Source organism: Brachyhypopomus gauderio, chromosome 4 (assembly GCF_052324685.1).
Source record: "Brachyhypopomus gauderio isolate BG-103 chromosome 4, BGAUD_0.2, whole genome shotgun sequence".
Lineage (NCBI taxonomy): Eukaryota > Metazoa > Chordata > Actinopteri > Gymnotiformes > Hypopomidae > Brachyhypopomus > Brachyhypopomus gauderio.
In genome coordinates, this window is record NC_135214.1 from 8,325,420 (window position 1) to 8,343,758 (window position 18,339).

The following is an 18,339-nucleotide window of genomic DNA, read 5'->3' on the forward strand; positions in this document are numbered from 1 at the left end:
TCTGTCTGTTTCCATATGAACCACACTGCTGTCATGCAATGTCTGTTATTCTTAAAGTGAATTAAAATTTGCCACACAAACCAATATAAGACACACCAGCAAAATGCCTTTGGGGGATGTATTGGGTACCACGGTTGCCCTGGAAACAGGCGTACTAAGCACATGATTGGAAACACTGAAAGGTTGGGCCCACGGCATGCTGCAGAGGTGAATGACAGACAGGCTCACGGCTGCAGGAACTAACAAGTAAAATCAAACCCTGGAACATACGGTTTCCTTTCACATCACAAAATGTGAGATGAATGTTCATTCTTGTTTATGTAAAATATCATTCCTGTTTTTGTGGTGGCAGTTTAAGTATCTTTTGGCACCAGCACATGTACTGGAGAGCAAGCAGATCCTATGACCATTTCAGATACTGGCAGAATCATCTCTATTGATGCATTATATCATGAAGTGATACAATTATTAACACATTTAATAAAGGATAGTTTCATCAAGGTGACGCAGTGTTTGCGAATAATTTTTTTTCAATACCCTCCATACTATCACAAACAAATAAGCATCCATAGCCCTACAGGATATGTATATTTTTGTTACTTCAATTGTTTTGACACACATGAAGGAATCAGATGCTAGGATCCAGCAGCATCCCTTCATGTTCTGGGAGATCTGTGGTGGTTTGATATGCATAAGCAGCATGCATACTCGGGTATGTCAAAAGACTGTGAGAGAGGCAGGAGGAACCCTTCTGATGTGATGTTATGGGAAGATCAAGGAGGAAGGTGTAGAAGAACCTTCAAGCCATTCAGTAGATTTCCCTGGTCACACATTTACAGTTGGAAGAATGTAGTAGATTATGAGCATCTTGAGACAGACTGAGGAACATCTCATCCCTGAGCTGTAGTTGCGCTGAGGCCATTATTGTTTTTTTTATTATTATTTGGGTGTATACATGTTGTTTGTTACAATAGGAAAAGCATAGGATATTCATAGGAATTTCATATGAAAATGAATGAGACCATTACACCACACCACACCAGACAGCCACTTGAGAAGGACACTGCTGTGACAGCCCCCTCAGTACAGGGACGGAAGTGAATCATAGTTTCTGAAATCCTGATAAAAGACAAAGGGTCCATTTCTCTATTGTTATCCCATGCCATCCTTTCCCTCTACTGTCTACTGTATTTCAAATTTGGTCCAATATTTGCATTTATCTAAACATTAAGCAGGGTAAATTTATTTATTTATTAGTTATTTTATTAAGCAAATAAAAATGTAAATTGTGTCTCTTATTTGTATTTAAGTTCCTTGATTTTGCAACAATCAGTTTTGTCATAACTTAGCCATAATTGTCACGTTACGGTCCCCGACCCCTCCCTTTGGGCGTCTGTTTCCGTTGTCTACGTCTACTTGTCTGCGTCTGTGTTCTCCGTGGGTGCTGTTACGTCTGGTGATAATCCGTCTCACCTGTGACTCGTCTCGTCATCACGTGGGGATTATGTGGTCTGTTTATTTAATGTGCGTTCGCACAGTGTCTTGTGCTCATCGTTGTTTGAGTCTCAGTGTCGCTACATGTGTGAGTGTTGTCCGTGCGCTGTCTGCGCTAGTTGTATTGAGAAAATAAAAGTGACATCTGTTGCGAAAAGGATTCCGTGTCTCGTCCTTCGTCCAGCCGCTAGCGTCACAATAATCATGTGTTACAGTGAAAATAACAGAAACATTTGAAGAACACTGTTAACTCATCTCTAATTATAGAGTGTATCATTGTGTCTATCAGATCAAAAAGTGATACTGTGTTGTCTCACACAGACACTACGGGGGGTCACAGGGTGCCTTAGTATCTGCCTCATGGCACTTTTACAGCCTCCACACATGCTTTAACTGGTCATTAAAGCACATAGATTATGACCTTTGGTCTGAGGGTAGGGTCATTATTGGAGAGGACACAGACACAGACCTTTGGCCAGAGCTCAGACATCATCTATCATCTTTTCTCTTTTCAGGTTTTGGCCAATACCAGTAATACAACTAAAATACATACAATGAAAAGCCATTTTCCTGTTTTTAACCACAATGTCAAGCCCATTACTTTTCTAAAGGGAAACTCAGGCTCTCACATACTGGATATTGTAAACACCCTCAGCTACTACAAATTATTTAATGATTAGTTTGAGAAGTAGTACATGTTCCAGTTTCATCTAAGTGATACAATGTTAATGTTATGTTCCACCATTCCAATGTTCACTGTGCTGTTTTTACACATGGCATGTGATCTACCAGGATCAGCTGTTTGGTTTTATTTAGCTTGGTTGTACTCTGTGTCCTCTTGTGCTTAGGAGGCTGTCTGTGTGAAGGTTGGAAGGCCAAGCGCCAATACACACACTTGCTCCCACAGATGTGGTCATGCAAATGCTGGAGAGTCCTGCCGCACACCAGCCCACACCCTTCCCTCCACGTTTACAGTGCTTGTCCAGAATTGTTACATACAATAATGAGATCTGACAAGCCCATACTGATCAAATGACTTTTTCTTTTTTTTCCTTTCTCCTCTTGTTTGAAACTTCACACCAATGGGATGGCCACCCCACATTTAGTCTAATGGCTCACCAAACCACTTTATCATGACAGGTAATGAACAGCATTGGAGATTCTATGCCTGTCAGCTGTGAGAGGAGGAGGGGACTCCTGAGAGATGTGCTGGAAAGACAGCCAATCATTACCTATTATTAGTGTCTGTCAATTTTATTGGTGGGAACCCCCTCCCCCAATAACTCTGAGGAGTCTATTGATGCACCCCCCACAAGTACTTTAAGGAGTCTGTGACATTTTGCTGAACAGTCTGCTCAAATATTTTTCTTCTGGGGAAAAAAATTGAAACAGAATGATTTGAAAAGTGATAGAATATAATGAATGCTTGAAAACAAAATCGACTCTATATGACTCTGTGATTCTAGTGTTAAAAAAGAAAGATTCAAGGCAAAAATACTGAGAGATAAAATCCAGCACTCGCAGGTCAGGCTTGAGGAATATGCAGCACTGGACGACGGGACCTGTAGGCACTCATAGGGAGGGAAGGAATGTGAGGAATGTGCGACAGGTGTGCTGCATCAGTATTCGGGTGATTGTGACTGAGGGAGTGGAGTAGAGGGGGTGTGTCTCCCCTGAGCCCAGGTCCCGGCCTACTGTGACATCATCATTCATTTATTTACACCTTTCTCTGTTCTTGCATTTATAATTGTAACTAGTTAAATGAATATGGAGTTTGGAGGCGACTTTACCCATTGTCCTACCTTTTCCCTGAAACTTGCGTTATCTCTCCCCTCTATTATTTGTGTGGTCTAGCATGCTTGTATTTAGTCTTAGTGTACTTTGTCTCTTGTTTTATGTAAATCCCCACAGCAATATTCCCCACTTAAATACATTTTGTGGGGGCCTAGTGGGACTGGGTGAGCTTCTGCTGAAGACAGAGATCCCCCTCGTGTTCGGGGAGACTAGGCTGTGGTCCATAGCACTCCTGGGTTGGATGGAGTAGCCCACTTTGCAATGAGCATCCCTGCAAGAGGAGGTCTCCCCAGGAGGCTAGGGTGACCCCATGCTAGGGGCAGGGGTCAGCCCCGAGATGAGAGGTAGGTCCGGGAGGGGAATAATGAGTAGGTCCTGTTACATTTTGTTTAATTCCGACAGAGATCAATATTGAAGTTAAGGCCCTTTTCAGCGGATCCTCCGCTTTATCAAAATGTATGTTAAAGTCTCCTACCATTATTATGCCACTGCATACCGCTAAACTTGCTGCAAAATCACTGCAATTATTTAGAAAGTCTGAGTAGGGCCCTGGCGGTCTGTACACATAAGTCAGTAATAATGCACTTATTTGTAGACAAATTAGTTGTGTTTATAGACAGCCTCTCAAAGGAATTGGAGATATCAAAGTGTTTCTGATGAATTTCTAAAGAATTCTGGTAAATTTAGCATATTCCTCCTCCTCTGCCTGACAATCTTGGTCAAGGTACATAGCTGTATCATAGGGCTGTATAACATAAGGTTGGCTTCATTTAGAGTTTAATATTCACCAGATCGAATCCAAGTTTCTGTGAGACACAGAACATGTAACGCTGAGGCGCTGGGAGAAGGACGCACACTAACTTTATTTTTATTTCATACTAATAAGCGCCGACAGCGCACGCAAGATTTGAGTATTAGTTTAAATCTTAAAATTTTCCTATGACTGAATTTAACCCTGGCACAGACACAGTCTCAATTCTGTTGGAACTAGGTGACACCTCTTGACAGTCAGTTTAGCCTGTTTGTCTGCGCCCTGGTCGTGACTCTGGATTATCAGCAGCTACCAATACTACTGTGTCGACTAACTAATAGGCTATGGGGTATGCTGCATGATAGCAAGGTGGCGCCATCCCAGATGAGGTGGACACCATCTCTGTCTAAGAGACCAGGCTTGCCTTTGAAAGTTTTATAATTATCAATGAAGCCCACTTGATTTTCGGACCACCTCTTGGACATCCAGCGGGTAAACGCCGTGAGCCTGCTGTATTGCTCATCACCACGCCACATTGGGATGGGACCAGAGCAGATTATCGGACATCGTCTGGGCCAGTTTAATCACTTCCTTAATATTAATACAGACATATATCGTTGGTCCCTACATGTATAACTATCCTCGAATATCTCCTTTTGGCTAATAGTCTAAGGTTGCCACTAATGTCTGGTGCTCTGGCTCCTGGTAAACAACAGACTGTAACCGCTGGAGCCCCTAAAGGATTAGATAATCTAACGTGCTGAACTATAGAATCTCCTATGACCAGAGTCTGTAAGTTTCACTGAGCAGGGCAAACCTGTTGGACATGTGAACCAGGGAGTGGTGGCCTGGTGGGCTACCGCACAGCGTCAACAATGTGCCCCTCTGTGAGGGCTCTAACACCGGAGTCACAGAGGCACTAGCTCTCTCTGGTGCGTCCACAGCTACAACTGACTCTTGCTCTCTATCCCTTAATAATGAGTGGACGCGGCACTCTTTCCACCTTTGGTCACTCGTGCCAATGCCAAACGGCGGTTGCAATGGTGCAAGGAGCACAAATCTTGGGCTGTGTACAATAGGAAACACGTATTGTTCTCTACCTTTACTGTTTTCCCCACATCTAAGAGAGTTATGGTGTGGAAAAGCGTACCACCCAGACTGTTGCCCAGAGTGAAGCATTTCAATAGTGTTGTAAATGTTTTACTTGCAGTCAATGCTTCAAGGCCACATCAGAAAGCATACAGAAAGAGGTATAAGAAGCTAGTTGGAATTGGTTGGTATAAGGAGCTGGATGTCCAGCCCACCAGAGTTATCCAAACTGCTTTTGCTAAGAGTTTGCATTCCTTTAGGTTATTTCTGCCTGGGTTGTTCCTCCTCGCTCATTTGTTGGTTTAATTGTGTTCCTTATTGCAAACATAGCAAGGTTTAAAGATTCCTCCACCAATCCACTCATCAATGCATGTCCTGGAAGTGTTGTCATGGAAACAGTGTTTACAGCCTGGCAGCAGGCTAAAAATGGCTCAGTGATGATTAGTGACAGACCTGTGTGGCAATACCGGGGACATCTAATTGGTTAATGTTTACACAAATTAGAGCCCATGTAAACAGCGTCTTATCTTCAGCAGAGGGTTTCTTATGATCATGTGCTCAGAGTATGTTTAAATTGAAGCATATAGTCCAATATAGTCATATTAATTTAATCAAAATCCATTCATACTGTGATGGGCAGGGAGTGCGAATTAAAAAGGAAGCGATCACGCCAAGCGTGAGCTAACCAAAGACCTGTGACATGATCCAAATCAAGGATATAATAACCAGCAGTCAACTGGTACAGAGACAAGACATATATAGACGGACAAACGGCCCGGCCAACCTTAGGGAAGAACACAACGCAACAACAGGACAACTGCCGCTGTGAACGGGGCGACCACCAGGGGGAGGCCCCCGTACCATGACACACACATGAGGCTATTTCAAAATATTGGAGACAAATTGCCTTCCTGTGACTTCAGTTCCCCTGAGTGACAGACGATGAGGAAGGACAATTTTGATAAAGGCAAATTCCAAAATAAAGCTCAACCCTAACCATTATTACTATATTTGCAATTATATTTATAATTTGAAAATTACATTTCAATTGCATTATCATGGGTGCATATGCAAGTGAATAACATTTTAATTAGAATCTTGATACAGCGTTTGCATGATCACATGAAACATGCTAATTCCAATCGGGAAATACATTTTAATTTAAATAAAGGTAGAAATAAAGCATCCAAATTTATGTGTAAATGAAATGCAAATAGACATCTACCAAATTGCAAATGTAAATGAAATTATTGCATTTGAATTTGAATTTTGAGCTCAAAGTTGCTTGTTTGAGTGGAACATGTAAATGCCAATTTAGCATTACATTGTCATTATGTCATTTACTTTCATAGTGAACACTCACATTAATGAATAATATTATATCAGTCACAGAGGATGAATGTTCAGAGTGACAGTGTGAATGGTAGGAATTATCATCCCAAAACCTCTCAAATACATTAGGCCACAAGGTGCTCTGTGTTTCCATAGCAACCAGAAGGAGAGGAAATAAAACAAAAATGAAGAAGCCCCTGAAACCACACACACAGACATACACACACACACAGACATACACACACACACACATATACACAGACATACACACACGCACAGACACAATTATACATAGAAACATACACACACACAAATACAGACACACGTCCCTTGCCGGCAAAGGCCAAATGCTCAAGGGCAATTTAGCCTTCCAAAAAAAATATGTAACAATACAGCACAGTTAACAGCACACTTTATATTCCATCAATCCCTCCATTGTCATTTGCTTTGTCCAGGTTTGGGTCGCGGGGGCAGTATCCTAAGCAAAGAGACCCTGGTTTCCCTTTCCACAGCCACCTTTTCTAGCTCCTCTGGGAGGATACCGAGGCGTTCCCTGGACAGCCGAGAGATTTAATCTCTCCAGAGTGTCCTGGGTCTTCCCCAGGATCTCCTCCCAGTTGAATATGCCTGGAGCACCTCCCTAGGGAGCCATCCAGGTGGCATCCGGACCAGATGCCCGAATCACGTGGAGGAGCAGCGCCTCTACTCCAAGTCTCTCCCAGATGGTCGTATTCCATACCTTATCTCTAAGGGAGAGCCCGGACACCCTGTGGAGAAAACTAATTTCAGTCGCTTGTATTCGCAATTTCATTCTTTCGGTCACTACCCAGAGCTCGTGACTATAGGTAAGAGTCGAAACGTAGATTGACCAGTAAATCGAGAGCTTTGCCTTTTGGGTCAGCTCTCACTTCATCACAATTAGTTAAATAAAAATCTATTCATGCTGTGATGGGCAAAAAGTGCACTGTTTACTCATTCTTTTTTAGATGAGTGAGGGCTGTGTGGAGCTGTTAGAGCAAACCCAAGTGCCAATCCATGTAGAAAATGAGAAACAAAAATATATCCATGCAAGAGAACATGAGAGAGGGCAGAAACACACTGAATAAGTAAATGTAGGAAAAACTGAATAAAAGAACAAAAACTCGCAGAAAAATATTCACAGCAAAAAACGGGAGAAACAAAACACTCGTGGAAAAAAATTGAATGCACAGAAAAGAGGAAAAAACAAACTGAGGATGCCAGGGGAAGTAACTGGCTCTCTAACTCAAGTTATAAGTAAAACAGAAAACCTCCAGTAAGGCAACAAGAGATGCCAGGGGAAAAGCTGGCTTTCTCACCAACAAAGTAAGTAACACGGAAATTTCCCAAACCAACAAATAACCCTGATATAGAAGGAGAAAGCACAGGAAAACTTGAGGTAAGCCAGAGAGAGTGGCGCAGGAGTGGAATCACTCGAACAGACAGGATAAAGCATACAAAAAATAAACGACACCCAACACAGCACGATAGCGAGAGACACTGGCTGAAAGTTTAGCAGCAATGACTACAGACAACTCAACGGTGAGACTCTGCCTCTGTCCTCCTGCAAGTCATCACCGCAGATTGTGATGAGTTCTGGCTCATGGGCTCCCCCAAGTGGTGGCAGAAGGAGTAGCCCTGGAGCCAACCAGTCAAGTGGCTGTCTAGGCAAATTTCATGCAGGTTTTTGATCCGCTCACAGTACTGAAACTGCTCTAATTGAGGTAATTAATGACATTCGTCTGGACATGGATTCAGGGAAGCTGTCTGTTCTAGTACTGCTTGACCTTAGTGCAGCCTTTGGTACTGTAAACCAGTGTTCATTTCGTTGACGCATAGTTTTCATCATAGTTTTCGTCAACAAACCTTTTTTTCATGACTAAAACGAGACGATAACTAAATAAAAACTATACGAAGGGATAAAAGCAATGACGAAATTAATTGTAACTGAGTTATAGAGAACGTTCCTGGGTGATACAGAATGCCTTTTGGGGCACTGTAGTGTGTTCTTCTGGTTCTTAAAAAGGGAGAAGAAGAAAAGTTTAAGAATAAAACAGAGAGAATGGTGCAATGCCTCTTCGTGTTCATACTTGTGTCTTCTAAGTTAATTTGTTTTACACTGTGACTCGAACCCCAGAGAAGCTCGGTTACATAATGGACATTTTCGTCAACGAATAAAAATTAGACGAAAATATTGGCCAGCGACGACATTTAATCAGACCTGATTTAGTTTTGAGAAAGGTAGGGATAAGGTAGGGATAAGTTAAGAAGAGATCCAACCGTAACTACTTTAGCGCACACGGAGAGGCTAACGTCTTCACATCGCACTCAACCCGGGTAGACCATACCAGACTGTGAACTGTGGTCACTCATGAAATTCAACTCATGAAATTCAACTCGAAGTTAACTGGACAATGTCAGCAGGGAGAAAGATAAGAGGCGATATATGGACACATTTCTCCTTTGACTTTGAGAAAAAGAAGACGGTGTGTAAATCATGTGGGACAATGATGTCGGGAAAAATACAACAAATGAAACGACATCTGCGGGCTATGGCATTGTTGTTTTTATAGCACCCAGTATTAGTGTTGTCAAAAAAATCCATATATCGATACGTATCGATACTGAACATTCTGAAACGGTACAATAGGCCTACTCGTTTCCCTTAAGTATCGATTCTTTTTACATAAAATGCGCTTTCGTTTGACCAACCCAAGCTGCCGTAATGCACAGGACAGTTTGTAATGCTAATATGGCAGCTAAAGCAAACGCAGTGCTGTTGGATTCGAAGCAGATACAGATGGAAAACCGAAGGACATGAACAAGCCCGTTTGCAAGCGGTGCTTTTGGAACATTTCAACGAAGGGTGCTAAAGCCTGGTTGAGTGACCATAGCGCTCGACTCCGCGCGTACCTCGCGCGAACCTCCGCGAGCGGTGGAGGCTTTATACTTTCCGCTTTGCAGTGTTGTCCGAAACTATATGTGGTAGTATAAAAGAAACACCCCTCAAAACAGGGGAATGAACACTTACCTGACGAATGTTAATGCTGCTTTGTGTTTCAGTGTGTTTCAGGTTTGAAAAGTGCTGCAATTTAGGCTAAAGTTCTTGAAAATGTTGAAATTGTAACTTCGTTTCACAACAAATATCTGTCCGACTGAACAGTTTTCTTGTATTACGTTAACAAATACGAGCCTCTTGTAATTCCAGGATGAAACATGAGAGAACGTGAAGACGTTAAGATTGGGCGTTTTGAAAATAACGAAAAATAGCGAAACACCTCTGGAGACGAAACAAGACCAAAAGGTAATCTTTTAAAAGGATACCTGCCAAAAGGTGTATAAAATGTATTTAATCTAACACTCTCTTTATGTAAATGGATCTTCCAAAACCCTGCAGAAGCATCACATTTTGAGAAATATCTAGCATCTGCTATATCACCAAAGATTTCTCCTCTTGTTGGTAATTGATGTTCCCGCTTCACGTATATGTTCAGTTCCTTTGGGTCCATGCACAACCTTAATGAGCCATCTAGAGTCTAGAGTCTCCAGTCAGCTCTGCCTTCAGTTTTTCTCTAAGAGTTAATGGTACCTTTCGAGTTGCATGTATGACTGGTCTATTGAGTTTTTCTAGCTCGATTCTGTGTGTGACTTTAGGTTTTCCTATTCCCTGAAAAACATCTGTGTACGCATCTTCTACATTAATTTATCTCTGAATATTATTTTCAGCCTTTACTTCATTTACACATTTTACCAGAGCATCTTACATGTTTTTAGTCCAATAATAGGAGGCTTAGTACCTTTCACAAACGGCACATCAAATCGCTCACCTTTGATACTCATCACTAAGGTGCAGGGATAGTTTCCCCACTGTATGACTTCAATTTCACCTTGTCTTTAATGTTCACAACTGGTTCAATGTCTAACATTGCCAGTTCTATTTTAGATAGTATATTGGCGAGTACTCCAGTTTAAAGACGATGTCTGTTCTATTTACTGTGTACATAGCAGTCCATTCCTCTTCTTGTCCCTTTCCCAAGACTGTTCCTATAAAGAGTTCACTTGACGCTTCACTCGACCTGTCACCTTTATCGACACAGTGTACATTTTTCAGCTGTTTTTGTTGTCTGCAAGCCTTCTCACAATGATTCATTACACCGCAGTTTCGACATTCCTTGCCAAATGCTGGACACTGACGTGGTTAGTGTGTACCTCTGCAGCGCGAACAACGGCGATTCTCTGTGTGTACCTCCTTTCTCCTGACGTGTTTTTCACCACTCTGCCGCTTTCCAGTTGGTTTTGATGCATAATTATTTTCAGTGCAGACATAATTATTTTCTCTGACTACTGTCCATAAATTTCATTCCGCTTTGTATTGCTTCTCTCGCTTGACAAATCTGTATCACTTTTTCTAGTGTCAAGTCTGTCTCTCCAAGTAGCCTTTCTCTTTTTCATGCACACCCATTACTATTCTATCACGTATCAGCGAATCAGCCCTCCAAATTTGCACATTTGACTTTTTAACTTTAAGACTAAAATAAACTGCTCAACTGACTCTGACTCGGCTTGTGATCTACTGTTAAACACATATCGTTCATATGTCTCATGTCATATGTTTCAAATCTCTGAATTACCAGCACATAGTTTTTTTGTTATTCCTCTGTTAGCTGCATGCTATTGAAGACATCCACCGTAAATTTTCGATGTGGGGGGGTGCGTAAAATGGACGCAAATTAAGTGTTATATTGCGATCTATCGATCGCCTGTGGTTGACGCCAGGGCGAACTAGTAACTCATTGAATCATGATGTGGATCAGAGGTAAATTAACTAGATTAACTAGGCGTGAGATATCGGAAGTGTGGCGTGAGAGCGTGTGAAAACGGTCAAATGTGTGTGTTGCGTCAGTTGGCAACCCTGAAAACATACTCTCTGCAACAATTTCCCGGCCAACATAACACAAAAAAAGTGATTATTAAAACAGAGAGTAAACACATAACACATAAATGTGACTTACAGTCAGTGGGAAACCTGCGTAATCACGTGCTGACCTTGGTAAGGGTCATATGCAGGTCATATGCACGCTTTGAGCGTGACACTCACACATTTTAGCGATTTCACACGCTCTCACGCCACACATGGAATTTCTCACGCTTGAATATTATTATTTATTTACTTTTAAAATAATCTAATCGCCGCACACCGCAGCATATTCAGCCAATCCATCGGTTGTATATTATAACAGGTTTAACCAATCAGAATATAGATCGCGCTGTTGCTTGGTAAACTTTAGCCAGCCCGCTCCCCAACCACACACACACACACAATGCCGCTACACTAGCCATCGCGACCCCCGCCTGAAAAAAAGCTCATGCCCACCAAACTTGAGAGATCTTTTGATATGAAATAAATTTTAATGATTTTTATAGCGTATAATAACTTCAATTTTTAAAACAATAGTTTTTTATTTCACATCAGAATATTTTGACGGCACCCCCGATTAAGACAGACGGCACCCCACGGTTGAGAAACGCTGGACTAGACGTAGACAATGTAAACACACGCCCAAAAGGGAGGGGTCGGGGACCGTAATGTGACAGACTCCCCCACCAAGGGCACTACCCGTCCCGGGGTGCCAACAGGACTAAGTGCCCCGAACCCACACCGATGGGTGGATCCGAAGCGCTCATTCCTGTGTCTGGCAGATGACTGCCATCGGTGGAGAGTCCGCCACGAACAGCTTAGAATACCCTTCCTGGGAAGACAGGGAAAAACACGTTAGACAGACACACAGGAACATTCACGAACACACAGATAGGAACATTCACACACAGATGCACGAAAGGGAAAAGGGGATTTGGCAATAACACAGAGATGGACACAAACACAGGCACAGACACACATGTAAACGGAGCCAGGCTCCACGCCAGGAGGAGGTTCGTCAGGAGGGAAAGTGCTCCCGGAGCTGCAGGCACTGCGGTGGGCGAACTTCCTCACTTCCTAGTCGCAGACCCTACGCTGGGTGCGGCGCGGCTGGCGGAGGCTCCAGCAGTCCCTTCGGAAGCCCTCGGGGGGCGCGCTGCGGGGCATGGCGGACGCCTTACACCCTCTTCCTTCCGAGGACCCCTTAGGGGAGCCTCCTCTCCTCCCAGGGATCGCCCTCCTGACCTGGCGGCGGGGAAGGTTTCCTCCGTCTCCATCTCCTCATCGCTGCCTAGGCTCCAGCTCATGGGCTCAACTGGGCTCTCGCCCCAGGAGTAGTCCATTGCGCTTCCCTCGGAGTAAGCTTCCCTCCCTCCCTCCCCCTCACGGTCTCGGCGGAGTACTCCGAGGGTGGCGGACTCCCCTCCTCCTCCGTATAGGGCTCACTGTCTGAGTATTCGGAGAAACCGGTACACTCGGACGGAGGAGGGGTCACATCCTCTCCCTCAGACATGGAAGGATCTCCCGAGAACATGGAAGGGGGTTGTTGTTCTTCTTCTTCCTCTTCCTCGCCCTCACCATAGTACTCGGTGGAGGCGGAGCACACGGAAGGAGGATGGTCTTCTTCCTCTTCGCCTTCACCATAGTACTCGGTGGGGGCGGAGCACACGGAAGGAGGATGGTCTACGTCCTCTTCTTCCTCCTCACCTTCACCATAGTACTCGGTAGAGTACACTGAAGAAGGATGGCATTCCTCTTCTTCCTCTTCCCCCTCCGATTCCTCCCCCTCGAACTCGCTCTTGGTGGAGCAGAGCTCAAGGGAACCTACCCTCAGTGGAGAGAGGTCTCTGGAGGGAGAGGGGTTACTGGGGCTCCGCGGTGCTGTGCAGGGAAAGAAGCATGGTGGTGCCTGCTGGGCCTCTTCCCCTTCTTGGCACGGGTGGTATATCCTGGCATGTAGGTCGGTTCGTCTTTCTGTAACGGTGGGCGCAAGGCAACGGACGAGGCACAGATCCAGCGTTTCTTGCACACACGTAACTTTATTGAATTACACAAGTAGCGCGGACAGCACACGAAGAACACTCAACATGAAGCGTGACAAGACACAAAGACGAGCACGGGACACTGCGTGAACGCACATTAAATAGACAAACCACATAAGTCCCGAGCAGTGTTGCGAATAACGCCGTTAAAAATAACGCCGTTAGGTAACGGCGTCATTTTGTCAGTAACGGGATAATATAATTAATTACTTTTCCTGTCGTTACAACGCCGTTGACGTTACTGGTCATTAAAAGCGGTGCGTTACTATATATTGATATACTAACAGTAATCCAAGCGGACCGCTGCCCAGGCTAGTGAGGAGTAACAGATCTCGATAGGTCACAGTTCTCAGTGTAACATCTGTTTAACTTAACAAGTCAGTAAGCGATTGTCTAAGGCAGCATACGGTAGCCAATCAGAGCCAGTGTTTTACACGCATGCCCAAGCACACGACACAAACGGAGAAGAGGCAGAAATGGCAAGTCAGGAGCAAGCTGAAGAAAAATGATCATTTTCAAGGTGGCGATATAAACATTATTTAAGAAAATACTTGTTCCTGAATGTCTACCATTAATTTATTTAATTAAGAATAGAGGTTTAATTGTTAAGTTTACTTCTGTTGTGAACAAACCAGTTGTCTCAGGTTGAACTTTACTTTTGCTTCTTTTTTTCAAAGATTTGGGATTTTAAAGGATTTTATCCTGCATTGGTCTGTTGATGTGCAATAAATGTCAAAAGTTAAACACTTTTCTGATTTACTCATTTCAACTGACTGTGAAAACTGCTTTTTCAAAAAATCCTTATTCATTGGCATATAACTTTTTTTTTACTGTAATGCAAATAGTTACTTTCCCTGGTAACGAGTTACTTTTATTATAGAGTAATTCAGTTACTAACTCAGTTACTTTTTTGAACAAGTAGTGAGTAACTATAATTACTTTTTTAAAGTAACGTTCCCAACACTGGTCCCGAGTGATGACGAGACGAGCCACAGGTGAGACGGATTAACACAAGACGTAACCGCACCCACGGAGATCCACCGATGCAGACGACCAGACGTAGACAACGTAAACACACGCCCAAAAGGGAGGGGTCGGGGACCGTAACGTGACACTTGCATTGCAGCTAATCTGCCTTTTTTGCCATGTGATAGCTAACTAGTGGCCAAATAGCACTTCTTCTCTAGTCGTTGTCTTCGACACTCACTTGCTCATCTGCCCACAAGATTAAGTGAGTTCCAAAACTCCTGGTATCATGTTCTGTACTGTGTTCTGTATGCTTATGAATTAAACAACTCAATGAGAATTAAACAATCCTTATTTTTGAGCTCTGTCAAAAGTCTGTAGAGCAAGCTGCATACTGGTCTTTCACCATCTGTCACGTAATCCTTGGTTGGCAAGCAACAGCCTAGATACTATAGGAGAGCCCACTGTCTGGAGAAACTCACCCACAAGAGCCACTGAACCTGGAACTTGTCAATTCTGAGTATGACCCAAGAGCCCTGAACACACCATTCATCCAGCCCCTTGCTCGGACACCCAGTATTTGACATTTGAGATTACCAAGGACGTGGGTCCTTGGTAATCTCTCCTTGATACAGTACATTCTGATTGAAGCTACTAAGGAAACCTTCATGGATCTGTGGGCCCACCTAGCCTACAGTACACTCTAGGTGGTGCGGTCCCAATCTATGTCAACCCTAAGGATAGGGAGCTAGCCTTTCTGGTTAATTTACCCATAGCGGCTACAAAAACATATACCATCTTAAAGATAGTAATAAATATAGGATTCTGGAGGGAGGAGACTTATGTTAAAGTACAAAGCCCCCAATCATCACTTATGATAGTAACCTTAGCCTTTACTTGGCTCCAAATTTGCGGATGTGTACACATACACTATTTTTGCCTTAGGAAACCTTTTATACGTGACAGTACAAATGGTATTTGTGGCCTCAGACTCATGATGAAGAGTGTGCAGTGCCCTGTAACCATCACCTCTAAACTCCAAGTTACTGATACCCAAGCAGAGATAGTAGGAAACCAGTGGTTAGTTAATACCCCCATGGAAGAAGCCACGCTGACGTATGAACAATATGACAATGATGATCACATTCCTTTACCTTTTCACTATTCTGGGTTAATGTACCTCCTAATGCAATATTACATGTTGGAGATTTGGCTCTGTATAATCTAAATCCAGAAAATATGAAAGTGAGAGAGAGATCCTGGAAGATGATCTACATAAGAAATTGGTTCTCCTAGAATAACATTGATAATGAATGGTAAACATTCTTTTCTCTTTAAGAGGCATCCCGATTAAGCATGTGAATGTTGGTGTTATTTTGCATTCTACATCCTAAGGCCTTCTCCACATTTGTGGTCTGATGATCACGACCTTGGACATCATACCAAGAGGGGAATATGTTGTGGAAAAAGCAGAAGTTCTCTACTCCTTTTGCTCTGAGGACCTACATCCCTTTCAAGCGTGTGGCAGCCACTCAGTAGCTCTCTGTTCACAACAATTTTAAGGCATTATTTCTATTTTTACTCTTTACTATTGTTACTATTTTATCATCTTTTTTCTTTCGCACTTTCACAGTGTTTTATTGCGTTATTTTACATATTATTTATTTATATATCCTGTGGATATGGATAATTCCTTTGCACAAGAGACCAGCAAATCGGGATTAATAAAGTATCTATCCTATCCTATCCTACATATCAAAATCACAGGAAGTGCATCCCCTCAAAATAATATTTGGGAGGGGTATAAAGTGTGTGAGTGAGTGAGGGAGGGGTGTAAAATGTGTGTGAGTGAGGGAGGGGTTTTAAGTTTTTGAATGAGTGAGTGAGGGAAGGGTATTAAGTGTGTATGTGTGTGTGTGGGGGGGGGGGTGTGTGTGTGTGTGCGGGAGGGGTATATAGTGTGTGTGAGTGACTGCAGGGTCACATTCACACATCTCTGCGAGTGAGATGAAGTCCTGGAGAAAGTCTGTGTGTCCTACTGATCAACACCTTTACTTGTAATAAACTTCTTTATCAAGAGGTTTAAAATAAATATTTTTATAAAGAGACTTTTACATATCAGCCAAACCTGATGACAAACTCAGTTTAGGAAACATTGAGGCCTGTGTAAGAGATATTAAATGCTGGATGTCTCTAAACTTCCTCCAACTTAATGAGGACAAAACAGAAGTTCTCCTCCTGGGCCCTAAGGCCTCAAGACAGAAAATTCCAGATCTAATGCTTAATCTCGCAGACTAGCCCATTACACCTGGCACAGTAGCCAAGAACCTAGGCGTCATACTCGACTCCGACCTATCATTTGATAAATACATAGATAATACTACTAGGATAGCTTTTCTACATCTCCGCAACATTGCCAAGTTATGAAATGCATTATCACAGGATGATGCAGAAAAATTGGTACACGCCTTTGTTAGCTCTAGATTAGACTACTGTAACTCACTACTGTCAGGATGTTCAAATATGAATCTAAATAAACTTCAAATAGTTCAAAATGCCCGAGTTCTGACTAGAACTAGAACATTTCAGCATATTAGACCAGTCCTATCAGCCCTGCATTGGCTCCCAGTTAAATTCCATATTGATTTTAAAATTCTATTATAAAACTTATAAAGCACTGCATGGGCTTGCTCCTGAATACCTCCAGGAACTTATTTCCTACTATGAACCCCCACGTCCACTAAGATCACAGGGTGCTGGTCTTTTATTAGTTCCACAAATTAATAAGGTAACAGCAGGGGGAAGAGCCTTTTCTTGTAAGGCCCCCCAGCTTTGGAACAACCTTCCAAAATGCATCCGGGACTCTGACACAGTCACAATCTTTAAGTCTAGGTTGAAAACCCACCTATTTGGTTTAGTGTTTGATAATTAATATTCCCCCTTAGATAAAGGTACAGATCCAGGGGTTCATAGACGAAGGGTTTTATGGTAGACTGGGGCTGTCATCCTGTCACTGTTCGTGGTCACTCAAGTTTGACAGTGCAGTGGATGGTTGCCATTGTCTCAGAATGCCCCCAATCCTATGTTACCTTCTGGTTCTGCCTTTTTTAGCTAGGCTGTAATAATTTAAATTAATGCCGGAGTTGCTGCCACACTCCAGAAATTTTCATAATCTCATCTGTCCTGTATACGTCCCCGTACAGAGCTAATTCTCCCTGTTTTATTTTCTCCACATGGCTGCCCGCCTGCTCGAGGAAAAATGGGATGAGGAGAGACAAGCGATCCATCCTGTGCCAGCCACCTACTGCCTGACCGTATAAGCCTACACCATGATGGACATAATTACATCTGTTCCTTTTCTTTATTTCTTTGTCTAAATTGTTGTTGTTGTCATGGTGACCGGTGTCGGCCAGAGGAGGATGGGTTCCCCCCCTGAGTTCCTCTCAAGGTTTCTTCCTCATGCAAAAAAAACTAGGGAGTTTTTCCTTGCCACTGTCGCCCTTGGCTTGCTCACTGGGGGCTAGGACTCGGCACTTGTAAAGCTGCTTTGTGACAACAACTGTTGTAAAAAGCGCTATATAAATAAAATTTTATTGATTGATTGATTGACCTCAGGTGTGCCCCTTAAACCAAATCTTTTTGATTCTTTCCACATATTGAAGAATAACATTCTGAATAACATTCTTCTTTAATTACATTTCAATTGATTTTTGCCGTGTTTATTTTGTAAATTTCTCAGTGGTGGATGAACATGTAATAGTAAGGCGAGGGATGGAGGACTCCATTTCTCTGTCTGAGGGGTAGGAGCAGCTCTCCATGTAAGTGTCCACTGGAGCGTAGGGCTCCGGGACCTCCATAATACTTCCTCTGTATGAGGAGGAGAGAGAGGAATCTGATGGAGGCTTGCTAGCCTCGCCTTACCAGTAGTCCCACTA